Source organism: Platichthys flesus, chromosome 6, assembly GCF_949316205.1.
Source record: "Platichthys flesus chromosome 6, fPlaFle2.1, whole genome shotgun sequence".
Classification (NCBI taxonomy): domain Eukaryota; kingdom Metazoa; phylum Chordata; class Actinopteri; order Pleuronectiformes; family Pleuronectidae; genus Platichthys; species Platichthys flesus.
In genome coordinates this window covers 14,490,792-14,518,633 of record NC_084950.1, presented here as the reverse complement: position 1 = coordinate 14,518,633, position 27,842 = coordinate 14,490,792, and the positions used below count along the sequence as shown (strand labels likewise).

Here is a 27,842-nt window from a genome sequence, read left to right as displayed (position 1 = left end):
CAGACAGGGGCAGCTGTGTGACCACAGACCTCTGAGTGTGTGCATGTGGGAGGGAGGGCGGGATCCATTGGCCTTATTAAAGACCCAGCTACAAACTGGGCCTCACAAACAGCTGCTCTTCAGCCAGCAGCAGCCTCCGAGCAGCAGCAACAACACTGCAGGAGTTGTACTGCGACAGCATTGGAGTGAATGCATGGGTTTTAAAATCAATCAAACGCATATCTACAGTAGTAACCGATGTTTTAATGCATACCTAACAGCACGGCTGGTTTATTTCTAGAATGAACAAGAAAAATAAACGGTGTCATTTCCGTTTCTTAGACAAATTCAAGACATTAAGTCAGTGACAAAAACACTCAGATGATACAAAAAGTAACCCGGGCAGTTTTGGGTGGAATGTGTTTTAACACAGACTGCTGCCAACTCTTATCAGCTGAGAGCGACTGCTGCTGACTGCACGGCCAGCTGGATCACAGGACGTAGAGTCTCATAGTGATGATGTCACGGTTTTTTCCTCGGTCCCCAGGGCAGTGATTTATGAGCTAATCTGGGTCTGTCTCCCCGGATTCCAGGTCTCAGTCTCCCTGGGGGGCTGCTAATGGGACAGTGGGATGGAGCCACCATCCAGCAGGAGTCCTCTCAGCTCCCAGGACCGGACATCCATCTTCATGATCACACACCAAATGAAAAAAAAGAAAGAAATAGAATAGTGTTGACTTCATTTTACACTGCACACATACACTTGCAGGCATGCACACAACTGCACACAGCCTGATACACACACGCACACTCGCACAAGCAAATACAGAATAAATTAAGTATTGCATATATAACCTTGGCTATTTGCAATTTGTCATGCAACCCAAGAAAGATAATTGAGGCAACCTCCCAGTATGCAAATAGAATGATAATCAGCCTGAGCCACTCTACCAAACACATGTGCACAGAAAAAAACTGTTACATTGTTAGCAATTTCTAATAGAGGACACCTATTGACCCATTTTCTCTTGAAAAGCAATTTGTCCCTCCAAAATAAAACTAATAGGTGGCAAGATGAATGGATTAGAGTGGGCTAGACTGGGTGCACCGTGCCACGAGGCACTAAATCACCAGATTATTAGTTTTATGAGCCGAGCCCATGAGAGAATAATTGCTAATGTTCCCAGAGTAACCAAGGGAAATAAAGGTAATGGAGCAATTTATAAATTCTGATTGGTATACATAGGGAACTTCCAGCCCATCTCCTTTGTTATTTAACTGCTCTCGATAAAATACGCCCCAAGCCACACAAACACTCGGGCCGGCTATCAAAATCAATACAATCACACAGAAGTGCGAGTGCTGCCTCTGCTCCTTTGTTATTTTTAGAGCAGTGCAGCTTGACTTGCAGTTATAAATCAAAATAATGTAGAAAAGAGGAAGAAAAAGCACCAACGCTTCGTTCCATCTCTCTTCTTTATTTAGGCTGCCTGGGTAACATGATGCTTCCACCCGTACAACAACACACTCTGCATAGGGTGTTTCTGATGAGGGAGACAAGCTCTGTCTAAAATCATACTTTGCAAAAGCGACAGACAGGAACAAGACAGGCCGCTGACGTGGACAGGTGTTCCATTTAATCCGCCCAGCACAGATGAATAACCTTCCTTCACTCATCCTATTTTCGCAGCCGCACAACTTTCCATCGCACGGAACCAAATCCCTGATTTCCCCCTCTTCACAGCTCTCTTGATGTTTAAATTGCAAGTTGCACAAAGTCCAGAGCGTGGTCTGAAATGTTATGCAGATGTCGACCCTTCTCATGTGGTTCATGAAAGCGGAGATTTATCTGGTTAGACAGGCCTCGTTGCTCTGCGGCCGCGGTCTGACTGCGCCTCTCACTCGGGGCGAGCTGGGTGGTCTCAGCATCTCTCCATGTCCATTTCTGGGGAAGGTAAACAGTCGACGGATCCTGTAACAATCAACTCCTGTTGTTGTGCTTTCAACACACCACGCAATTATAATTTCATTAAAGTCTCAACTAGACAGTTTTGCTGTTGAACCTACACGCGCAGCCTCTGCTGTAATTTGATCCACCGCTGTATTGAATTATACATTGAAGTCAAGGTGAGGTAACAATGCAGCTACATGGAGGCACAGCGTAGTGCTGTCGTATCGTCTTCTCCGCCCTGAGCCGCTCGTCTGCCGGTGCATCTGTGATAGATTTGCTCGACTGGAGTGTTTGCAGCTGAGCAGAGCTGATGTCGTACCATATGCCGACACAGCACACACACACACACGCACGCACACACACACACACACACCTTTCAACAGCAGTGATGACACAAGCTATACTTCCCACCCACTTCTTGTTTTTCTGTGGGGAAACTGTGTTGCTCACTTTGTGTTCTCACTTCCTTGTCTAACAGGTATGGAGTAACACTGAACTGTAGCAGCACAATCTGTTCAGACATGTTGACTTAAGCTCAAGTCTCCCTTTTGTCAGTTTAACGGCCGTTTCCTCAGGGGGTGAATCAGCGGGGACAAGTCACCCGCCGTCCTCACGCCAATGTGTGGACATTCTTGAAAATCCAGACTTATAGAGTATTTCTGACATTCCATCTGAACTCCTGCAGTCCCACAGAGAGCGTGTTTGTGGGTCAGATCGGTTCGTTCGTCACCACCTCACATTTCCTGTTATGAAATAGCATGACACCCGGCACAACCCGATCTTAACAAAACCATGAGGGGGTGTGAAGACTCAACTCTAGTGAATTTTCTCTCCCTCTTGTTTTCATGCTGATACGTTCTCTTCTGGCTTTATAGTGCCATTTAAATTGAAACAGGTTTTAAAGTAATTCACCATCAACCTCAAATGTCAATTTAATTCCACACACAGCTTTCAAGAACCACTGACAGCGGGACGCGAGCTCAGACATGGAAATTGATTTTCCAAGGGATTGATTCCACCCCGGATCCTGCCCTGATCCACAGAGAAAGACGCAGTAATGACACATTCTGTGATCCCACAGTTTCTATACGATGTGGTTAGGGTTTTATCCCAAATGCGACAAGGCCTGTAATAAATCTTGTCTTCTTTCCATCAGCTTGCCAGCAGCTGGGAGCCGTCAAGGGAAGCCACCCCAAGGAAAATGTTATTCCAGCTTGTTAGTGTTTGAAGTCGCAGCAAGCTGGGCTGCAGAAGCTGCTGCCTGTGGTTTATGGCTTGTAGGGTTGCTCAAGATATGGAGTCTCACTTTCCAAGTCAGGATGTCTCACAGCCATTGAAGCCACAACTGTAGCTGTGAGATAACGCAGGCACGTTGAGAAGAAAGGACTTTAGAGCAGACATGTGGTCTTGACTCAACACTACAGTGTGTGTGTGTGTGTGTGTGTGTGTGCCTCAGTTCATGTTGTTTTTCCACATCCGCCCATCCGCCCACTGATGCAGAACTGCAACCCCTCGCTGAAACACTATTGCTTCCTCTTCTCTCTACTTGCTTCTATCCAAAAACATGCTGATTTTTACGAGTTTACACACTTGCCAGATTCTTGTATTCCTGCAAAAAACATTTCTTTGTTCTCCTTTTCCTTCCGACAATAAATTAATTAGGCGCTCTTGACAAACTGGGGAAATACATTTTTTTGTACTCACACAAACACAATGAATAATGGATATAAATATGGATATGCAATTGTGCTTTTGTGCAAGAGAAAATGAAATATTTATATTTGACTACGAGGCCACTGAGCCACACAGCTGCTTTGTTTTCTGAAATTCAAAAATGTCTTGAAAATCCTGGCTCAGATCAGGTTCCCACTGATTAGAGTGGTTGTATTTCAACCACAACAGGTCAAAGGTCATCAGCCAGCCAGTGTATCCAGTCTGATATTTGTTCCTGTAATCCCTCCCTGTTGCACTTTGAGACTAATCCCTTACATTCCTTCACAGTCACAGTGACGACCCTCAAACAAATTAGTGCTGACAATTCACAACACTTTTACTGCACAGTACGAGTGAAAAATACAAATAATTTAGTGAAACACAACTACAATGAAGTACAGAAGTATAATGAGCAAAATATAAGTGATTACACCATTCATCGATTATATTATTTAATGTGTTGGTAACATTATAGAGGCTGTTATGGTTAAAATGGAACCCAGCTACATTATAAGGTTGTTCAATCTCTATCAATACATCATGTTTTATAGCCGATAAGATGATTTTAGAAGATGCTGTGGAGTAACAGTTACAATATATAGAGATGTAAAGATACACAGAAAGAAAATAAAGTACATCTGTCCTGTGTATCGAATTAAGTATTTCCATTATCAATCTGACAATTATTATTATTGTCTCTAAAATAGCAGAAAAAAAGCTAAATATAATTTCTCTGAACATGAGGGTGGTGCCTGTGAATTTCTTGTTTTATCAAACATCCAGTTTATTGTCCCAAACAATCAAGACAAGTTGTTTGTAGCATAATATATAATATCTATAATGTATGCTTTAAAATGATTTTAAGATTATCAAAGTAGTTTAATTATCAAATGGAACAAAACTTATTTTAGCTCTATACCTTTAATAGATTTGAGAACCAATCACCCATCTGTGGACTCACTGGGATGGATTGTCTGAAGGGAAGAAGGGTGCAGGACGCAGGAGACAGTAAGAAAGTATACTGTATGCTCTGTGAGAAGGACAGGGGAGGCTGTGAAAGTGTCTGCTATGTACTACTATGAATAAACCATTAGAGCTTAAGCGAAGGACATGCAGATACTAATTGGATATGCTTGGTTGATTCTATTACACTGAGAAGATAAGGTTAGGCAGAGAGGTCAAGAGGGCAATGTGATGCTCCATCTGATTCAGTGATAGTTTTCTTCTCCCAAACCTGTCTCCTCCCCCGCCCTCACAATTACACACACACACACGCACGCACACGCACACACACGACCTGGGGGTCAGCTGTCGTGGCTGCTGCTCCTGCCTGGCCCTTAGGGACGGCAGGCGGACAGGCTATTGATCAGCTGGACTATTATCAGAGCTGAAGCTGTTTATCATGCTGTCTGCTCTCAAGAGGGAGCCTCCCTCTCTAATGGAGCGTGGTACAGTGCTCCCCTGCACCTGTCCTTGTCAGCCCCACACCTTAGGCGCCATCGATCGCCACATCACCTGTCCTTGTCCCACTGGGGCCCTGCTCTCTCTGGGGGAGGGCGCAGGCCCTTCCTGGCTCTTCTCTCCTCTGTCATTTCAGAAATCACTGCTGGTAATTAGGGAGCAGTGATGTGCAGGTAATCACACTCTGACCTTTGCCATATTCAGGCTAATCATAGTCGGGTTGGAGACATGAACCAACAAGAGTCATCTTCTTTCTTTTCACATCTATAACGTGAGTCATCGTGTTAAAGGGCAGCTGCTCCTCAGAAGGTAGAGAGAGTCTTCTACTAAGCAGAAGGTTGGTCGGTGGTTCGATCCCCAGCTTCTCCAGTCTGCATGCTTCTGAACCCTACATCGCTCCTGACAGCTGTTAAGTCAGAGTGTAAATGATGTGTGAAAGCAAAGCGCGGCATATAGACGCTCTGCATGAAGATGTGTGTTAATGGGTAAAAGTGTAAAGCTCTCTGAGTGGCCATTAAGACGATTAAAACGCTATATGCAATAACACATTCCATTCATTAGAAAGGGCGACTCCCGCTATTGACTATGTAGGTTTGGAGGCTTTGAAGACACACACTTAAACTTTTAGATCCTAGTATGGCTCAAGAATCAAAAACATGTCCAAGTTAACAGCCTTTGAATCACTGCTCAAGATCATGGACTGGAATTGGAACTCGATCCCACGGCTCCACACAACGATCATTCCTCTGCACTCTGGCTCAAAACGACATCAAAGGCCCAAGATGACGCTTTAAGTTAGCATCCACCACTTCCTTTTTTTTTTTACAGTGGTAGGAAGTGGTGAGCCATCGTCCATCTCTATATATACTGTCCATACTCCAGTGCTACATTATTTAACTGTTTTCACAGGGTAAGTAGGACTATCCTTGAACAGTAAGATGATTGTGAGGTGTAAAATTACCTTCAATCGAAGCCAGAACTCTGTAGAACAAGCAGGCCAGTGTTCAATAAGCTAGTGCTCTATTTTTTACTTTGCCCTCAAGACAAATTGAGAGGTGTGACTGCATTTGCTGACAAAGCGTAGATGCATTTTCTGTTGACAGCGGGTCACCTACTATATGAGCTCTCTTGATGGGTTAAAACTGTGTCCAGTCACACCCTCTGAGGCTGCGGTCAATATCTGCTCTGTGTACAGCAGTGCCGTTACACTGGCCTATTTAAAAAAAGAGGCAGTAAATGTCTGCCACCAGAGGCCACGGCCATAAACAAGCCGGTGGACAGTGGTTATTTAGAGGTCACGCAGAGTGCTCAGTCGTCTGTGGCGGCAGGCCGGGGGAAACAAACTGATGAGGATTTAATGATATCCAGCTTTGTGGCTATTGATAGCAGAGTCAATGGGCTGCGCCGTGGGTGTCTCTCTGATACACAGCAGATTAGCAGCTCTGTGCCCGATGAAAACGTCAGAGATCAATAGGACACTGGGGAGAATCAATAATTGTCCCATCGCTCTGTGGCTTTCATTTGGCGGATTGCTCTGGTCCTTTAAGGCCCGCCGCGCTGTCACCGTGCCATTAACTGCATTCATAAAGCATGCATCACATATCTGTCACGGGCATCATATGTTAATGCCTGCTACTAATGAATATGAATGCTCCGTTCGTAAGGAAAGTCTCGATCTCATTACATTGCTTTACACCTCGCTGAGCGCAGAGAGCTCGTCTCTGATGAAATGTAAATCACTGCTTTATTGTGGTAAAAAAAAAAAACAGCAAATGCATGACTGTCATACTAAAGTGCAGCGTAGGTGAGAACAAAACTCTGCAAACCAGATCGAACGCTTTGAAGCCAATAGCCCTGTGCACAGTGTGAGGAAGCGTGGGCTAATTGCAGCATCATCAGTGAGCCTGGGATGAGGAAAATAACAGAGAATATCCAGTCATGTCCGGAATACTATAATCAGCATTACCTGGCTTGTCGCGCTTCATTATAGTCCAGAGATCTTAGATTAATTAGCATTATTGTGCACAGTGAGTGAGAGAATTGGACAGTAATTACATTAACCTTTGGGATCACACCTTGTCTTTTTACAAGACGTGTCTGAGCAATAAAAGATTGCCGCTGCATAGATGATTACTCTTATCCTTGACAGTGTCTGCCTTCCAAATTGATCCAATTAGCCATTCAGGGCTAATTTAATTACTTGAGCCTGCTATAGCCTCTCTATCTTTTCTGTCCTTGCCACCGGGATAATCATAACTGAGCGCTGGAACAGATTACCCTTGGCACATGCATGAAGAAAGCAAATTTAATCTGATATGTCAAAACAGAAATTAACAATCCCTCTTACAGCAACTGAATGCAAGCAAAAAGACATCCCTCTGTCCTGATTTCTGGTGTATTAACGTGAACTACAGACGGCGTTTTCTTCAGACTGCGGCAGGAGAAGAGAGCAAGTGGAGCTCTGTCAGTCGTCAGTCTCAGAAGAGTCTCACTCGGGGAACTTCTCCAGAATATCAATCAGGTTTAAAACAGGCGTGTTTCATTTTACACACTAATGAAGGTGAGAGCTGGTTCGTACGGAGGAACGTATCCCTAGGATTAGTATGCATGGTGTGGGCTCGTGGTTGATATTAGGTGAAAGCGTGTTAATGCACACAGGGTAATCTCATCTGCTGCATTTTGAGCACAGCAGTGAGACGTCGGGCACGTACCAATCTTCTCCGCTCCAGGGACAATATGGGTTTGAGAAATGAGAGGTGGAAGCCGCCACGCTGCCAGCCACATCCATAATTGGCAAACTGAACATGATGAGAATAAACTCTGTGCTTGGCTCGTCTTTGGTGTAATTAAGAGGAAATTTGCCAATCATTTAAAGTCATAAATGGAGGTTTGAAAAGAGGCCAAGAGCCAACCGAAATGTCATTGGCATTCAGTTTAGGTATTTATCCCTCTCTGTCCTTGTGTTTCTCCAATCAGCATTGAGGATTGTGATTCCTGTGGCCTAAAACTCAGAGTAAAGGTCAAAGGCTACATCCATACTAACATGCCTGAAACAGTATATCAATTGACCACTCATTGGTCTAAAGGGAATGTCTGAATTTAACTGAACAACTGTTAGCAAAGACAACATGGTCAGCAACGCTTGTAATGGATTACCCATATAGCGTTCTACTCTGGTAGCCTTGGCTAATGCCAGGTGTTTTCTTCTGGAAGGGGGCCATGTGATAGGAGCCTGACGAATCAGCAAAGGCTATGTTGTGACCAAAAGCACCCAATCAGGAAGCAGTTGTGAGTTTCCTTGTCATCATTTCCAAACATCGAAAAATCTGTTTCTGCTCCATGGTTTTTAAACTAAATGGGGTCTAACTGTATTTACAAACTTCTGTTTTATTAGCTCTTAAACTCCGAAATCGTGTCGATGCTAGTCGTATCCGTTGCAGAGTCGGATGAAGCAAAAGAGTAATATATGAGAGAAAGCAGAAAACATGTAGGTTATGATTGAATTTGAAATTAGATGCTTGGAAACGGATATGCAGTTGCACAATTGTACAACAAGAGCTTTCGTTCCTGCATTGTAAATTTGAAAGAGAAACTAATCATATCTTGAAGAGTTTTCATACGGTTGGAAAAAAGCGAGATAAAGGAAATACCGGAAAATGTTTCTCTATTTTTCTTTTTGTTCCATCACATCCCTCCACGGACTCGATTCATGAGTGTGACATGTTACGATTCAGGCCAAGTTATGAAAGTTAATGAGTTGAAAACAGATCTAGAGACTTGGTGTTCACAATAGCTGGTGGGAGGCACATTAAAGAGTGTGGGTTCGCAGCGCTGCACATCCTGCGGGGGGGCTCTCTTCGAAGCCTGAGTGAGAATCCTCACTTGGTCATGAGCGGTGCGTATAAACAGAGCTTTAATCAGGGAATTGTTTGGGGAGAGTTCTTTTAATCTGTGATTATAACAGCAGATCAATGAGGATTCCTGCTCTGAGCCATGTCAGTGATAAAAAGGAGGATTTACATCAAATATTCATAGCCCAGCTTTCCCAGAGGATTCACAACCACAGACAACCACTGACTTTTATTCTATACAGAGCAGATGGAAAACAAAACCAGTGAGCGAATTCTCTGTAAAGAGCCAACAGCTCCAAATTGGATCTTCTGTAAGGAAAGTTGCAAACTGCAGTAATTATCTACAAAGTGCTGCATTGTGACAAAACTGAGCTTTAAACAGAAAGAGACACACGGCTTTCTTGCAATCCTTCGCCTGCAACCAGCAAGCCAACAACATGTTAAACATGGTAACACAACAGGACTGTCTCTGGAGACTAACCCAGCCCTGTCATCACAAAGTGTTTGGTCTCTGCTTCACGATCCTCTACAAAAGAACCAAGGGATATAACTTAAGAGTGGACACAGCATTTTAGGAGCAGCAGCACGATGAATAATACATGATCGCTGTATTACCAAAGTGAAACAATAAAAAAGTTTTAGAGATTTGAGCAGGAGATGTCTGTTGTTGGTCCCTTGTGTGCTGTCAGCAAATTGCAGCGGCATTAAAAGGGCAAACTGAAAGTGGTTTTAGTGATCTAGTTTAGTTTTTACATACAAATATAAGCAAATATAAGCACCAGTTTCCTTTATTGATCATAATGAAATTTCTTCATGATTTATTATTAATTGATATTTTAAACTGCACCTGTTTTGTGAATGGTTTATACCTCTTTCTTAATTCCCTCTCAGTCACTGGGACGACACAAGGTGCTACTGTAGAGACACAGAAATCTGATCCTGGAAATAACAAACCCATTTATCCTAATGTGGAACTTAGAGAACCAATACAAGCTCATTGCTCTGCAAGCCAGTTTAATCCTCTTTAATGTTTGATGGTATTTGCTTGAAAGCAAAAGCAACAAGTACATAATTATCTGTCTAATTAAGCTGCCAAAAAACAAGCAGAGTGCTAGAGCACCTCCGAAACAGTGAGTGCACCATTCATTAGCATGTGCTATAAGCTTATTAATCATCTAACAGCCAATTAGCACACTGTTACCATTTGCAGCGGGTGTGTAAATAAATTCCTGGGTTAATTTCTTCCTCTGATAATAAAGGGAACATTATGAAAATGAGCTCTGTGACTATGTAAATGATCTATGTCGTTAATTGCATAGCGGCGATAGATGTTTGCCATGAACCGGGCTGGTGATGCAACAAATATTTCCCGGGCTGTTAGAGAAATTAAACGGGAAGCTGCCGATTCCCTGGAGGAATCCACAAGCTACAATAATGACATTTACCGAGCCCTCTGGCACACTGATAATGACAATGTCGCCGCTTGGCAGCAGGCCAGTGGGAGCTGAGGGTGAGAGTGTGGGGCTGGCAATCATCTCTGAGAAAGACAGCACGGACCCACTCACACACACTGGTCACACTGGCAGTAAAACACTGGGGTTTAAGGATTAAATCAGCTCTTGTATCACCCACTGGTAATTAATAATAATTGCTTTCTAATAAGGGCCATGCCATCAGCAAATTACCTCCACCCTGAAATGCTACCACAGCAGAACATGCTGTTATTGGAAATGGAATCTAATAGGATTCACTTGACCAAAATAAACACAAACACACACACACACAAACACACAGGGAGTTCACTGAAAACAAGTGCTGGTCGCTCACTGCTAATGGAATTAGATGCATAATGCATCATGACTGTCAAAGAAATGTCATCGCTTGCGCGGACGTGGAGCTGATGCTGAATCAGTCTGCAGCTTCAAACGCACTGGGGGAGCAGATGACTGTTTTACTGACAGGTGAGAGATGTTTGGATGTCAGAGGAACAAATACCGAGGTGGGCTCCGTTTCCTTTTGCTTGAACTCCGATGCCCCACACCGACTCTACCTCCCCGTGTCCTGGTCGAGTGATAAATACCTGAAGCTGGTCTTAATCATGCATGTGACAGAGGAGGAAATGGAGGTTACTGCACACAGTTGTGTGAATGGAGCGTTTTACTTCAGGCGGTTTCTATAAAACGGACCTCCGTGCAAAACTGGGCCTGCACGGCTGACACCGTCTGACTACTGACGGTGCAGCACAGACAATGAATCGTCTGAATAGATCCAGAACATCGCGAGTGAGCTGCATTGTTTACAGTCATACTTGTTATCTTATGGTTATAAAATGATGAATCTGCTGGGTGTAATGAAAATACCACATTTAGAGCTTTGGACCACAGCTATTGTGACATATTATAAAAGCCAACACAGTGAGTTAGTGCTTATTTAGCAGTTGCTTGGCCTTGAATTCTCAAAGCAGCCAGTTCCTCCCTCCTCCTGCTGCCCAATCAATTAACACGCGGGTAATACCAGGCCTATTAGAGGCAGCCAAACCTTCCCAGCCCTGTCATCTGCTGTTGGAACAATTGCTTAATATAACACCAGACTCAAAGGAGCACTTACTGGGGCCCAATCTTCTGGAATCAATAACAACAGGCAGGCTATATTGTTTCAAACAAGGAAACAGTGGGGGATGAGAGCGGGAGAGGAGAGAGATGGGAGGTGGGTCAATACAAGTGCCCCGTTTTAAGAGACGCTGGCTCAGCCATTTAAAAAAAAACAACACATTGTACGGTAAAGTGCTGCTGTTCTCCGACATGGATATAAGCACCACTTCCTGGGCAGAGGGGAGGGCAGAGGGCCCGTGTGTTGTTGAGGTCTGAGAAAGGACGTGGCCTCTCACCAGGCCCCTCCAAGACTATGAGAAAAAGTCATGAGGTTTGACCCCCGAGCGGCAGCACAACGGCTAAAGGCCAGCGGTCTGGAGGGAGACGCTGTGAGACCGTCTACGGCTTTGTCGCCGGCACAGCGGGACGCCGTCAGGGAGTGGCAGCAGCAGCCATGGCATTTACGGGGAAGGTTTCATTTACTTGATGATAATTCCTCGAGAGCTGTCCATCAAAGTTGATGAAAATTCAAATTGGGCCATGAGCAGATGATTAGAAAGGCATTTGCCATCCACCTAGCACAAATGTCACCGCCTCAATAGCATAACAATGACGGGGCAGAGCCACCCAGCCAGGCTAATGGGGAGCATTTTTCTAGTGAGTGAAGCCGTTGTCTCTCTGGGGCCCGTCAATGTCAGAGCTGCATGGATCACATCTTTCCCTGTGCCAGCCGGCAGACCTGGCTGGGGACAAAACCACGTATCGATCCGCCTGTGATCACATGAGCAGTTTGGGCTTCAGAAAAACTTCATCCTGAAGTGCTTAGCTTTAGGGACAGGATCCAATTACTTTGAGCGGCGCAGGAGAGGACTGAGGGAATGAGGCAGAAAGATAAGGTGTCGGTGATCTTTACTACAGGCCTGAAAACAGGAACGCAGACAGATATCGACAGTGGGCCATCTATCATCGGCACTGGAGGCCTAACTCTGCCAATGTATGACCCAGTGGAAACAGACCTCATCACCACAGGAATCCTTTAGCACACAGTCCAGCAACCAGCTCTCCGCTGCCAAATTGGTTTGGTTCAATCATTTAAGTGAAGTGACAGGACTTCATGCTGAAATATGTATTTTCAACAGGAGGATCAGATCGCTGATGAATAAAAATCAACTGGGGAATGAAACACCACATTCCTCATAATCCTCTCACGGTGTGCTCTCGTGCATTACTCAAAAAAAAACAACAAAGAAGAACAAAGATGAAGAGCTCTGACAAATTGTGAAGTTTCTGTGAGGAGTGAGAGGAAAAAATGACAGGCGTTCTGATTTTGAATAACGCGTCTAGTCTGGGAGCAGAGGAAGAGGTTCTGACAAACAAAGGAAACAGGTGAGTGATTACAGAACACCCCGATCCTTGAGGGAGGGGAAGGAGAGGGCTCATTCCTGACTCACTCTGATCTATACACATGAAGGTTTCACACACATATCAGACTCAGAATCTCCAAATGAACAATGGCAATAAATGAATCATTAAATAAATGTATCACATGCCTGTTTACCCTGTGTGTCTTCCCTGCACGTTCTAAAGACATGTGAATTGAATGCTCTTAAAAGGTCAAGTGTGAAAAATGTAGGTAAAAAGGATCCATTGGTGGAAATTGAATATAAAATAATCCCAGTGATGTTGTCTCTAGTGTGTAATTATCTAAATTGTACTAATTGTTGTGTTCTTGGTGTTTTAGCTCCCCGATTGGATCCTCAATGATCTGAAATTTTATTTTTTGAAATATTACAATAAAAGAAGAGTAGGAAAAAACAAATAGAAACAAAATAAATGTTATTTTACGGCAACATATTGGTGTAGACACAGGTGGACAATCTGCTGACAGACAGACCGAGCGAGCCGTCTGCTGCTATCAACCAGCCCACCATGACTTCTCCCGGCTCACAGCACACTACCTGCAAACGTCCCCCCCAGTTGCCATGGCAATGGAGACTGGCGTAAATAGTGACGGGCAAACCACAGACATCAGAGCGGCTCTTAAGCAGAAACATCAGACGACTGCTGGCGGAGGTGATTTATTAAGCCCGTGTTCAAAGTCCATCTGAACCATAACAAGCCCATAAGCATGCAACGGATCGAATACATTAAACCGGTTGAGAAAGCCCTCTCCCTCTTCATTATGGCATTCATATTACATTCCACCATGCATGAAAGGCTGAATGGAAGGACAAACAATCACCTGAATAAAATATACCAGCGTGTGCTGGAAATCTAGATCACAATCTTATTTGGAGCATATCATGTTTATGCACAGAGTGAGCCATAATTTGCCCCTAAATAATTGACTCCTCCAGTGTGAAGATCTCGGGAGAGCCTTTCGGTTTATTCGGTGAATGGCCTTTGCAGCATGCGCGGCACATTAGCCTTTCAGAAATGTCTTGTCAGACCTGCCACCAGGCTGTACGCACACTCTCCTCTATTCGCCTTCCCCTGAATAATAACCTTCAACTAACCTTTAAACCACGGCGAATAATTTCAATCCTATTTTCATATCAATGGCTGAGTCAAGCCGGGCAATTATCTTTTATCCGTATACTTTGCCGTCAGTGGAGAGAATAATAAAGTTTTCCCTTGTGAGGAGCTGGAGAAGGAAGAAAAGAGAGGCAGCCAAAAAAGCGAGGCAAGATGCAGGAGATGCTATCTAAAGACATTAATGCAGCGATGAATTATTCAGTAATGACTACAAGATCTGTCAAAAAAAAAAAAGAAGCGCTGCTAACATCTGCACCGTGTTCTGAGGGGGCTGAGCAGAGCAGGGCATTGACGCCAGAACGCCTCTGAAGATAAACATGACAAATTGGCAGATCATCTGTTCAATTAGGATAGCAGAGCAGGTGTGCCGGTGAGGCGCCTGTGCCACAGGATGACACGGTTACCAAGCCAAACCAGAGGCATGATGGGAAATACCTTGTTTGTGTGACAGTGATTTAGAGCGAAGCACCAGAAGGACACCCCAGGAAAAAAAAAATATGATATTCCCCTTGGTGCTCATTAAAATTCAACTGCAGACGGCACCCTGCCCCGCTCCCCCTCCATTTCATCGCTTCATCCTCCTGCTGTTGGCTCCTCGACTGCCTGACTGGACCTTCCAGGATCATTTCTTATTAATCCATAAAACATACCGTCCTGGTGATTGGATTGAGGGGATCACTGGAGCAGCAAAACATGAGATATGGAAAAATATCATGCATTTCAGTGAGCAAGCAGGCAGGCGGTTTGTGGGGTAGGGGGGGTTTGGCGTTGGGGGGAAGAGTAGAAAGGAGAATAAGTGGTGAACAGGGAATGGAGCTGTGAGTGAGTGTGTGTGCATGTGTATGCGTGTGTATGTGTGTGTGTATTTGAGAGCGAGAGAGAGAAAGATGATGTTGGGGGGAGGAGAATCATGGGGGCTGAGGAGGGAGGGGAGGTATAAAGGGAGATGGAGAGGAGTGTGGGGGGGGGGGGTGCAAGCAAGAAACATGTTTTGAAATATTAATCCGTGGTTCTGGCCGTGGGCTGGTGCACAGAGATGAAAAAAAAAAAAAAAAAGCAAGGGGAACCTTTGAAGCGAGGGAATGTTCCCTGCGTTTGTGAAGTAGGCGCAGACGGCCATGTTGCCGGAGAACAACTGGGGCAGGTGCGGAGCGCGTCTACCCCACATCTGAGAGCCCTCGTCCCCGCTCTCCCTCGTACATACGCCTTATTGGTGCAGCGTGTATTTAGAGTGCTCCCTTTACCCGGCCCTGACACAAATGAGATGAGTGTGTTACAGTCTCTTAATCCCCGGTGCCTTGTAAAGCCTTTGAAAGGAATACTTACTGCGGCATAAACTATCATTCAAAGTCTTAAAGCGAGCACATGAGGATCTGCGCTCTGAGGCGGGAGACGACTTCCTGCGAGCGGCGTCCACCGGCTCTGGCATCATCGGATTTAGGCGAAGAGGAAAAGGCTATAACAGGTATAACCTAATGGTTTCAGCACTCTGTTGTGACGGCCCTGTAATGGCCGCGGCCCACTCGCTCACAGCCAGCTCGCCGGCGGCATCACCACTCTGCCATCTCTCAATGGCATTGCACATGATCGCAGTACACGCACAACACTCGCCAGTCTCCAGCAGCAACAGAAACACAATACACAAGCAGGGGCATGGGGGCATCTGCAGAAAGTGGCATAAAGTGAAGGCTCATTAACCATGGAAGAAAAAAAACTCCATTTAGGTGGATAACTCAATATGCAGTCCTCGGGTTTACCACGGCAAACACATCCGCTGTGAAGACAATACATTAAAACACTTTGAAAAATCACATTGGGAAAAGTCATCGTCATTAAAGCGTACTCAGGCTAAGTATCTTAGATGAATTATGCTCCCTGCATCAAAAGACAGCAGGAATAACATTGAGAGAGTGTCCTTTTCTTTCTATTCTCCGGCAGCACCCTGCTGGGAAACTTGAAATTACCCTCTGTCTGGCTATTCTCCACTCATAATAATGATAAAGTTTATACTCCCTAATTATGCAAAGAACTCTTAATTAGCATAACTCGTCCTCTGTGTCAGTACAAACAGTAGAACACCCCGCGGGCCCATGATGGTTTCATTCTCAGCCTGTTGTTTTTTTGTTTTTTTCCCTTCTTTAATTTCTGTTTTTCCTGGCTCCTCTTGTGAGTCCTCTTGTGAGTTAATGAAGATATATGTTAATAAAGATGGTGGTGGGGGTGCAGGTGTAAAAGGAGCTGCTGTCTAGGTGGCGGGGATGTGTAAAGTATGCTGCCCTCTGCAGGCCCCCCAGAGATGCTGCAGGGCTGTGAGAGGCACAGGCCCGGGGACTCGGTGGGGAGGCGGTGACACACTCTCTCTCTCTCTCTCTCCCACAGCCTGCAGCGGAGATTAAAGATGTATGTTTAGGGCAGATCAAATAGAATGCAGAAATCCACAGGCCTACTGAGAGAAAACAACACATTACCAAAGATTTTAAATAAAACCATACACACTGTGTGCTCGAGGCCTCGTCTGAGCCCCGAGTCCTGGCGGCTGATAACATCCATCAAGCCTGCTATCATCAAAAGAAACAGGCATCCTGAAAACCAGAGCTACTGGTTGTGATTTGTGCATTTTTAAGGACGATGCTGTCCTGAGGGGGAGGCATGAATGAAGCTGTGAACAAATGTCAGATTCTTCCCCATGCAAATGAGTGTATAATGGTTGCATGGGAGATGGCAATCAGTCCTTACAGACACAGATAAATGACTCCTGGGACTCAAAGGTGTCGCACATAGTTTTTTTTTCTTCTTTTTTGATGCACAGGAGCAAGTGAGGAAAATAAGACATTAAAGGCGGCGGGAACAGCGGCGGGGAAGTGTGCACTATGTACTACTGAGTGCTGATGAAAGTGCCTGTAAGTCCTTAAGGGTTTGGCAGTAAACACTACAAACAGACAATCCCCAGAGAGCCCCATCAGCGCCCCCCTCCTCCTCCTGTCTCTGAGGAAGTGCTCTTTGAGAGGGGACGCCATTAAGACCACACCGATTGCCCAAGACGCAGCATTTCTTTGAAAAAGTCCAGCCAGATGCCAGGAACCCTCAAATAGATCCAGCCGCTTCTGCTGACTCGTGCTCTATCAAGTATCCTCAGCACTGGTGAAAGTCACAGCTGATGGTGTGGAGTGGACACCCATCCACCACATGACGCGGCGATATATCCAATCAGCAGACGGCGTTTTACACATCAGCAGCACTCCAGAAGGCCCGTGTGTCGGCTCAAGTGTCAACATTCCTGCTTGGTGGGCGCTAGGCCTGACCACGGACACACACACACACACACACACACACACACACACGTAAACTGACGCGTACAATGAGCAGGGTGGAGCTCTGTTTCCTGTGAGAAGGGGAGATGAAAGGTCACATCATGGTGTCAGATTAGACATGGCTTTGAGTCCCGTCCTCTCAGAGCTCGCTCAGACACATTAGAGGGACATGTTTTCCCATCGCCTCATTTGAGGTGTGCTTGTGAGCCTCACAAAATCCTCTCCCCTCTTTAGATCCCACTTCCACCGCCTCAGGCGCTCGCAGAGAAAGAGAGGCAAGAGTGAGAAGGAGAGTGTTTGTGTGTGTGTGTGTGTGTGTGTGTGTGTGTGTGTGTGTGGGTGTGTGTGTGTGTGTGTGTGAAAGAGAGGATTTCACGAATGCCTTCATCATTTAAACGGCTGTGCTGTCGCTGGAGCGCAGCATGAATAATTCATTGAGACTGCTCCTTCTTCAAACAGACAAATAGAACAGGATTACGCCTCCACAAAGCAAACGGTAAACACCACAATCAAAACAACAGAATTAATTAGGTAATTAGGGAGACAAAATAAATGTGAAATAATGATAAACTCTTCAGAGACCGCAGCTGCAACTCTGTTACAGTATTCAAATATGCAGATACGAGAGTTCAGACTACATTACGGGCTCGGAGGATTGTTTGGAGTGAATGGCATTGGCAACCATTTTTATAAAAATGATGAGATTCAACATACAATCCGAGCATTGCAGAGCTGAGGAGGAATTTCAAATGGGTATTTGCAAGACGGCCTCACACAAATCTATATGAAGCCAATCAATCAACAGATGATAAATATTCAAAAGCTTTTCCAGGAGATGATCAAAACCGAGTGTATTTGCTTACTTATTGTTTGTATTGCTTAAAATCCCAGGGCTAAAAGGACTTGTGCTCTTTATCGACGCTTGCGTTTTGAATTTTGAGATTATAAATCATGTCTGTGATGAATAGATTTCTATATACACAATGACACGGCGGAGTAGGAAAAAAAAAAACACAGATGGAGGCTTACATAATTGAAGAATGAACAGCAATCCAGCTCAAGGATTTGTAGTTCATTTGCAGTCAAGAGTTAAGAGGGCATTTATCTCCTTTTCATTCCAGCTGGAGTATTTCACTGCTCTGTAGCTGATTAAAAGTGTAAGCAAAGAGAATCCCCCTCATCTGTCGGAGCAATCCAACCATGAAGAACAAGTGACAAAAAGCATGGGGGGGGGGAGGAGACCTACAGAGGATTTTTGTTTGCCTTGTGATCTGGAAAGGTCAGATGCTAAACCCTCCGCTAGCGGCAATTAATGTCTTCCACTGGCGGCGCAGGACGTGCAGCGAAACGTCAGCCGACATCCTCGGCTTTCATCACATGACGGAGCACGGCAACCGGGGTGGGGGGTTGGGGGCTTAGGTGAATATGAGCTATCCGTTTCAAGCAATATTTAAATCACATTTCCAATTTGCAGCCCTTGAACAGCAATTTAGAGACGGGATGAGGAGGTTGAGGCATAATGACAGCTTCTCCAGGGTTTATTGAAAGTGATGAATGCTCAGAAGAGGGGGGATTGCTCAATGTGAATTCATGAATTTGAAAGAGATGATTTAAGCAGAGATCGGTTTGAAAAGTCCTACAGCTCAATGTGACTCAACGTTTCAAGGGCAGGAGCATGGCCAAGTGAAAAAAAGGAAAAAAAGAAAGAAAGACATCCTTTCAAATGCCTGAAAAGCCCTTCTTTTTTAGGCCGCTGGAACAAATTAGCTCTCTAAATCTGATAATGCATCCGCCCGCACCAGTTTCATCAGCAATATCAGAGCGAGGGGGACACTGCATCACACACTAGAGTGGAGAGAGGCAGCAGAGAGCGTGCAGCATATAATGATGGATGAGTATGAGGATGGAGAACAGGCCGCGATGTGGACCCAAGCAGCAGGGGTCACGGAATTAAGGAAAGAGAAGCAGTCGTTAAGCCGGAGAGTGAGTACGAATTTACTGCCGAGCTGCCTCTAAACTGCAGGGACTAACTATATTAGCCGCTGCCGGATGCAAACCCCTGAAGACGGCATTAAAAGGCTCTACAGGACCGACTGGAATACAGCGTTGCTATCAAAGGACCACAGGAACAGATCCCCTGTGTTCGGAGAAAAGAAAATACATCACTAATAAATGAACATGAGATGCAAAGAAAAGGGGAAAATCTGGGACAAAAAAAGAATGGAGGCGCTCATGTTTTGTGAGAGTCAAATGGAATAGAGAATGAGGAGCTGCTGCTGCTAATGTCCTGCAGGGGCAGGGCGGCTGTTCTTTCGACAGCAGCACATCCCCGTCTCTGCCAGCACTCATTTACTGTTCTCATTAATATCCCTGCTCTGAGGAGGAGAGAGACAGCAGCCGTGAAACAGCCTCCCCCGTCTCCTCCTCCTCCGCCCTCCCTCCATCCGCATGTGCCTGTTCCACTGGGTCCCCCTCCCTCTCCTCTCATCTCCGCCTCTCTGTAGTTCAGTAATTGGGCTCAGCTCATTGTTATTCAAAACCCTGTAGAACCAATTAGCTGCAGACCTCCTGACCCTGGGTTGCTATGTAATGGTGCAAGCTAAAGACTCTAAGTGAGGAAGCCAAGAGCAAAGGTTTTAAATTCCTTTAGTTCCTGATTAATAATCCTGTCAGGGCGATCAGAGACATTAAAGAGAGACTCTGGTTCGGCTCCTGCTTTTATGGCTTCTCCCTCATTTCTAGGCTGTCCATTAAAGCTTAATGATGCCGGGGGTTGCTCTCGCTCCTCTGTCTTGTCAGATAAATGTACAGTTAACAGGATAATGAGGAATCCTGATCCCCCAGCAATCTGGGACAAAGCAGCCCTGTGACCCCACCGGGGAGAAGTAGGCCGTATAGCTAAGGGGAAGATGAGCGGACAGCAGAGAGGACGGCGGTGGCGGTGGTGGTGTGGATGGTGGACCCGAGATGTCCGGCCACCCCGGAGGACAGAGATGAAAGAGACAAGGGCAGATAAAGCCTAGGGTGGAAAGCAGAGATGAGAGGGATGCAGATAACACCTCATGCAACATTGATGAGGAGACTGAAGGTAAAAGAGGAGCGGCCGCCGAGGCCTCATGACAGCTGGCGCTAAAAGTCATTTGTTTAGCTGGGAAACATGGTGCAGATGTTACAGTGCAACAGTGAGGAAATAACAACTAATCAGCTGCCCAGGAAGATGGTTTATTAAAACCTGTTTATGTAAGCTGGTTTTATAGAAACATATGTCCATAGATTGATTAATTTTGCATAACAGATCACCACGCCACATGCTGGGCAACATTTAAATATTTAACAGCACTCCGGGGCTTAAAGCATTTTTGGGAAATACACACTTCATCACTGACTGGCAGAGATTCAGATGAGAGGATCAACGCCTCTATCAGGTCGAATGAGAGCAGCACTACAGCCTGTTTACATTCAAGTGGCGATACCGTTGTAGGACGTGTGACTCTCGTCCGTTGGGAGGGAAGGATGACGTAGTGCGGCATTGCTCCACAGATGGAGGAGGTCAGGGTGGAAGGATGCCTCGACAAAATGCCATGGGAAGCAGTTTCGGGACTGTCACACTGGCAGAATTGGCAACAGATCAAAAATCTCTTTTTTTCTATATGAAGACGACCAACACATGCCTCTTCTTTTTAGAGATTCAGATAACTAAATAAAAACAAACTTACAGCAAATTGAACTCTTGACTATAAATCAGTGTGATTAGAACTCAGTAAAATTGACAGAAACTATCTTTGAGAAAAATTTACTTCATGCATACTTTTACTTTTAGTCACTGAGGAGGCGGTATTTCAGACCTATTCTGCAGCCAACCACCAGGAGGCAATCAAGACGTTTTGGCTTCAGTTTTAGGGAACAGTCAGATGGTTCATCTTTATATGCAGTTTCCACTGGTCAAGAAAACTCAAGAACTCTGACGGGCAGAGATTGAAAACATAACACACAGGCCGAAAGAAACACGTTTGGCAGAATGCTGATGCTGTACCTTCTCCTGCACTAGATTATGGCCTGCATTGAATTTCCAGGCGTTGATACATAAATAGCCATGAAACTTTGTGTATTTATTGTTTTTTACATCTTGGCAACAATGTTAAACAGCAATTTTTTTCTTGCAGTCGTGCACGGAGCAACATTGGCAAGACAAGAGGTGAGAGAGTATCTCACTTTCCGGCAGCTTTGTGAAGTTGAACATGACTCACTGGAGAAAACAAAACTGAGAGACAAATTCAAGAAAGAAGTCAATCGCGTCTTCACCCTTTAAACTTTGGTGCAAAAGAGGTATCATCTACTCTCCTTCTAGTGGTTAGTTTCCATTTTATGGAACAAATAATTGTATGAAATCCTCAGGAGGCACAACACCTACTTTTCCGATCGGCCCATATAAGGCCACTGACCTGTCCTGTTTATGAATCGTCTCTGCAGGGGATTACAGTTTGGGAGCCAAGAGGACACAGAGCTCACACCTGTTTTCTCAAACCTGTTTAGAAAAGTTGTGGTGTTTGCATTCCTCGCACTCAAGTGCTTATTTGGTCGAGCTCTCCGGGCTTGGCCGAGAGTTGTGGGAGGATTCACATGCGATGCTGTAAACACCGGGCCGCCTCGAGCCTTTTGACACTGATGCATCGCCTCCCAGGCTGCTATAAATCCTTTTACAACTAACTCCATAAAGCTCTTTGATGCCTAAATATTTATGGTTGCCTGCGTTTCCCTTGAGGGTTGTTCTCTGTCAAAGCACCAACAGCACTAAGTCATGTGGAGCGACTCCAGACATCTTATCAGGGAGTCAGGGTAAAGGGCCTGGTGGTCTGGATGTCTCCACCAGGAGGAGGAACACACACGGAGGAAGGACCACTAATGAGTGCTGCTCCCTCCATCACTTCTGCTCACCCACCTCTTCTGTTAGTGGACTCAATTGACCCAGCAAACAAACACACCGCTGGGTGACCTCTGCCGACCAGACGGACAAACAAACAAACTTTTCCGTGTCAAAACTACCAAGCTGGCCGCTGACAGGGACCAGGATGCACTCGACCTAGCACAAACACACTGAAATATCAATGGGCAGAGGAAAGGAACAGACATGACAGGCCGTAACCTTACCTGGCTGCCGCATGACTGACGGATCAGGGGGTCAAGCGGTGTCACCACTGTAGTACACGCTGTCAGCGTGTGGATACGAGACTGTCGGAGGGTAAATACAGGTGTGCTGACAGTGAGTCTCATAGGTGGGCTTCTTTCCGAAACATCTAATTTTACACGTCGCGGTGCTGTCTGTTGCTGAACACGGCTGCTCCTTGAAACAAGTGACTCTAAAAAAGCAGCAGCGGGCCTGATGAGTCCTCGAGCATCCTCCCAGTGCTGTGATTACTGACGTTTACCCTCTTTAATATGTGTAATTCCCATTTTCTCTGATTCACGAGTAAGAGCCCTCAGGGGGACCACACTAAGTGGCAATCTGCCAAAGAACCTCCTGCAGGAGAGGCTCTAAGTCCCGTCTCCTGCAGCAGTTAGACGCAGCAGAGGCAGTTACAGGTTACACTCACTCTACCTTTATTATTGTTATTTGCATCTCGGGGCTTGGATGATAGCTTGATTATACAACGTCTAATAGCATGAGCTTCACATGCAGGTGTGACACCATTTGAGTTCATACCTATATAAAGGAACAGAAAAATACTGAGATGCTGTTTGACAAACACTGGCTATAATGTACTGCAAATTGCACATTAGAGCCCATATAATTACCACAGCTTAGAACAGCCGGCATAAATAAATGACCACAGAGGACACTAGGACGGGTATTTTCTAAATCCGTTTCCCGACACAGCCCGATGTAGACACTTCACAGTAAGTCATAAACACGTGTGCCATCTAGTCCGACATGTTAAAAAAGCTTTGCACAAATATCACAATGGAGAGGCTTGTGATGCCGTGATGGTGGCGAGACGCGTTGACTCACCTGGACGTGCCGTGATCACACAACACTTGACTTGTTTGTGTTTGGGCTGAAGGTTTTACAGCATCATGTTAACGTTGGTGAAGTCGAGCCCAGTACGTCAACATCAGCCGATCCCCTCCACGGCTTTTAATTGGTGAAGCTCAAATTGCGCACTCTATTTAAGCTGCTCTACTCTTCCTGCTTCCACTGCAAGAGTACCCACCTCATCCCCAGCACCTCCGTTTCATACTGAATCTGACCTAATCAATGTGTCGTCACTGACGCTGCTCTGTTGTGTGTCGGGCTCTTTTAGACGCTGCTCTCCCTGCCTCATTTTTCATGGAGGCTCATGGAAGCAGTGAAGGAAAACATTCAACAGAAATAAAGAACTTTCTGGCAGGGTGGTGTTAACTGAGGGAGTGTATATAAAATCATGAGCTTAATTCATTTTGCTTTGGCCTCAGAGTGCTTACAGAGTGAGGCCTATTCCCCAATGCAACAGTCAACTGGATCATTACGGCTGAGTCTGGGCCTCTTCTGAAGCCACTTCAGGAGTTCCTTCTCCCCTGAGGACTCGGTCACACATATGCAAGTGTTTCAGTGAAGAACCTTCACCCCCCTTTTTCACTTCCAATCTGAGCGAGCGAGGAGGTGAATACAAACGTCTTGTGGTCAAGCAAGTCAGAGTCATTTTCAACTTTGACGAACTTTGACCCACGGTATTCGCCTTCGCATTCGTGCATTGTGTAGCCGCACCCCCGAGGCTGTCGCAGGCGCGCTTTGCTCTCGCTGAAGGAGGCGGGGTCTAATGTCAGTGCTTGCTCTGATTGGATCGGCAGACCAATTCCCCTCTCATTATTGAGTAGTTTTGGGCTCATAAAATAACAATGTAGAAAGTAGAAAGTGCATGATATATGTAGTGGAGTAAAAGTCAAAAGTACCAAAAATAAATGGAAGGGATATGTACTGTGCCTGCTTAAGGCTTTCTCAACGTATGCATGTGGAGGGACAGCGGGGTTCCAGAACAGAGCCATACCGCCAAACACAACATATTCCTATTATTGACAGCAAATTAATTTTAAAAATAGGTCCAGACTGAAATGAAGAAAAACCAGGCACTTCTGCTCTGTTCCCATCTGGCCTCAGCTCTTAACTTCATTTCCAGTGATTCATATTATTTTTCCACATCCCTCCTCTGCACTGACCCCCGACGACGGCTGGCTCCAACCCGACCTGAAACAGTAGCAGATCCGATCGACACACAAGCAGAGCCAAGCGGTCCGCTGTCAAAATATTTTATTCCCCCGCTTCAGCTAAACAATGGAACAGAACTTCAGAGTCGAGTCAATATAATATTGGTTTTCTCCCACTTCCTGGCAGGAGGTGCTCTTAAACTCCACCAGCAGAGAGGATGTGAGAGGTGGTGGTTTCATTTAACGTCTAGTTAGTGTCCTCTTTTCATCTCTGGGTTCCAGAGTGAGCTTCAGGCCAAACACAGAAGGCCCTCTGTTGGAGAACAGCTACTCGATGACAGACCCACCAAGAATGTTGCCCAGACCGCCACATGTAATACAGCACCAGAGTTCCCTTATTAAGGAGTGAAATAATTTCCACCAAAGTGGTTGGTGGTGCTGACAGCTCGGATTGATGCTCTCTGTAAAACAGCCAGAATAACAACTGCTCCTGCATGCGTCGTGCAAACCAGTACGTTTGGCTGGGGGAAGCCTGCCAGCTCTACAAATTCATGCATATTTGGGTCTGTGAACATCTGCCAGTGCAAATAATTTATGCTGTTCTCTCGGCTAAGGGGCAGCGTATCCCCTCAGAAAACTTTTCTCCAACTTCTACAGCAAGCCTGCGCCCCCCCCCCCCCCCCCCCTCCTCCTCCTCTCCCTGGTGTGAAGTGGTGCAGACACACGCTCCAACCGCAGACCAGGCTGAACGAGGAGGATCCTGAGGCGTGTGGGAAAGTCCCAGGCACCACTTCAGTCGACTGAGAGCCAACTGTTTCCTGTCCCTCTCGTCAGGGCCTCGGGGTTAGGAGTGTGCTCGTCAAGGCCATATACATAACATCCTCCGTGCTGCAGCATGAATGGAGCCTGGCCCTGGGCGGGATCTCCAGAGCGTGCCCCAGACCCCGGAGCAGCTATCTGCATGCACGCCTCACTGTCAGGGGCCCCGTAGACGCGTTCCTCCACTGGAGCAGTGAATATCTCATGAGCCTCGCGGAGATGGATCAAAAACATTTGAGCTCGCCGACACTGCACCGCACTTCCAACAGCCCTGTTGTTGTTGTGTTCCAACACAACGATATCAGGTGATTAAACATCCGAAGGGAGTCGTATTGATATTCAGAGCGCCACCTCCAACAGATGGCATATTAATCATTAATTGATTCTCTGCCATTTCTGTTTGATCTACGGCACAGTATTCAGGGCTAATTTAGCTCCACTATGAGCCGCTCGCTGATCACGCTACCACGACTATTTATTAGTGCGGAGGGAACCTATCATTTCCCTCTAAAATTATAATAATACATGGCTCTCTGTTCCTGCAGTGAACAATCCACGCTGGCTACCGAGCCAGTCCTTACTCCAGTACATCAGCATAAAAAATTGAGCGACGACCAACCAAATATTTTTGTAATTATTCACTTGACAACTGATTATAATGCCTTACTTTGTCCTTTGACTCACACTGTGGGAGTGTGGGAAAAAAGCTAACTAACTCTGCAAGGCGTGTGTGCGCGTGTGTGCATCACAGAAGGCAAAAAGCTGTCAAGAATCTGTCCTCTCCTCCTCATTACTACTCTCGGCTTCACTCTCCCCTCGCGGGCCACGCCGCTCTCCTCCTCTCCTCCTCTCCTCCTCCTCCTCCTCTCCTTCAGCAGACTGGCAGGAGGTCAGCATCGGGCCAATCCCCGGCAGCCCCAGCAGGGAGCTGCTGTCAACAAGCAACACGGATAAGTTTGAACACCGAGGGCAACGCTGTGGCACGTCGAGGTCAGGAGGAATCACTCAACCCAGGACTGACCAACAGCAAAGTTGGAGGAGATGTAACTGTCACGGTCCAGGACTCCTCGTGAGATACCACCACCACATTCCCACACATCTAAAGGAAGCTGCTGCCTGTCAGACGGGAACTTACAGAAGGCACGTTGTGTTTTGTTACTTTGCAACTAATTACATTTCACATTCAGTGGACAGTTTATTACTTACTTAGAGCTAAAGCAGACAAATACAACAGTCCTGCGGTTAATCCTACCTCCATGAACCTTGTTATTATTATTTTAGAATAGTTGGCACTGGTTAGAATTTCGCTTTAAGGAGATTTTGGCAGCGTTTTGGTATTATGCTGTGTTGAGATTAACTCTACTACTAAATCAAGGTTGAGATGAAATTGAACATTAGAACCTTCATGGAGGAAGGATTCACAGTACAGTATTTGTATTACTCTGTGTTCCTAATAAATTGGCATCTGGAGTGTCTCACACAAACTGTTCTCATCTCAACAGATTATTCCTCAGCGAAGTCTGCCCTCTGCAGGTTAAATCCTGGTGTTTTGTTGTTGACGTTTATAATGGAAACAGATTTATTGTAAAATGAATATTTTAACTTTATGTTTTTACAATAAGACAACATTTCAGAAAAAAAACTGACTAAATTAGAGCTGGAATGAGTACAACAACAACAACAACAGTAAAAGTGTTACTCCACTGAGCTGAATAGACAAAAAAGTGTATCAATGTGTTGCCATAAACTATAACTCTACCTGCGGAATTCCATAAGTGCAGGCTGCTGTATAGATAATAGATAATATCTTATGACATTCAGTAGAGTGGAAACCTCCATCAAGGCTCAATAGTCACCTGATGAAACCACATTTAAATTCACTTAATCCATAACATATCTTCTTCGAAACCAATGAAAATTGCGGAAATCTGCCCCCTGATCCGAATCTGAACCAAACGTTCTTCGTTCCTAACCCACAACATCCTTCCGCCATTCGTGGTAAGTAGCTTATCACCAAATCTAAATGAACACAGGGACAAATCTTCAGCACTGAGATGTGATCACAGGCAGACACTGAGCCGTGGATCAAAGCTGAGCGAGACACCGGGGAGCAGCAGATGAAAGAGGAACATTAAGCTGTTTACTGAGGTGACATGAAAAAGGTGTTTTAGCTCAGTATTGGGCCTAATGAGGGAGACGCAGACTTCTCTTATTAGATATTCAGAGCTGTCGGTTCTCAGCCTTTCACATCCACATCAAAAGAAAACTCCTGTTTCTGCCGAGGTGATGTCTAATAATAGTATAATTAGCTTTCAACTATTACGCTGACAGGCTCACGCTCGCTCTGAAGGTAGCTGAGGTCTCAACACTGTCACACCACAGACGTGTATATTTAATCTGTGACACCGGTGTGATTTGATGTCATGTTGTTTCCTGGTACCCAACCTCCGGT

The 27,842-nt window shown here is 45.5% G+C and overlaps 1 long non-coding RNA gene across 1 annotated transcript in view; it reads right to left on the bottom strand.

The window, feature by feature from the left end:
• Nucleotides 1–240: 240 nt before the first annotated feature.
• Nucleotides 241–27,842, bottom strand: part of LOC133954748 (uncharacterized) — a 39,796-nt gene continuing 12,194 nt past the window's right edge. The window contains exon 3 of the long non-coding RNA XR_009920816.1: nucleotides 241–664. This is a non-coding gene — a long non-coding RNA (uncharacterized LOC133954748). The remainder of the gene's footprint in view (nucleotides 665–27,842) is intronic.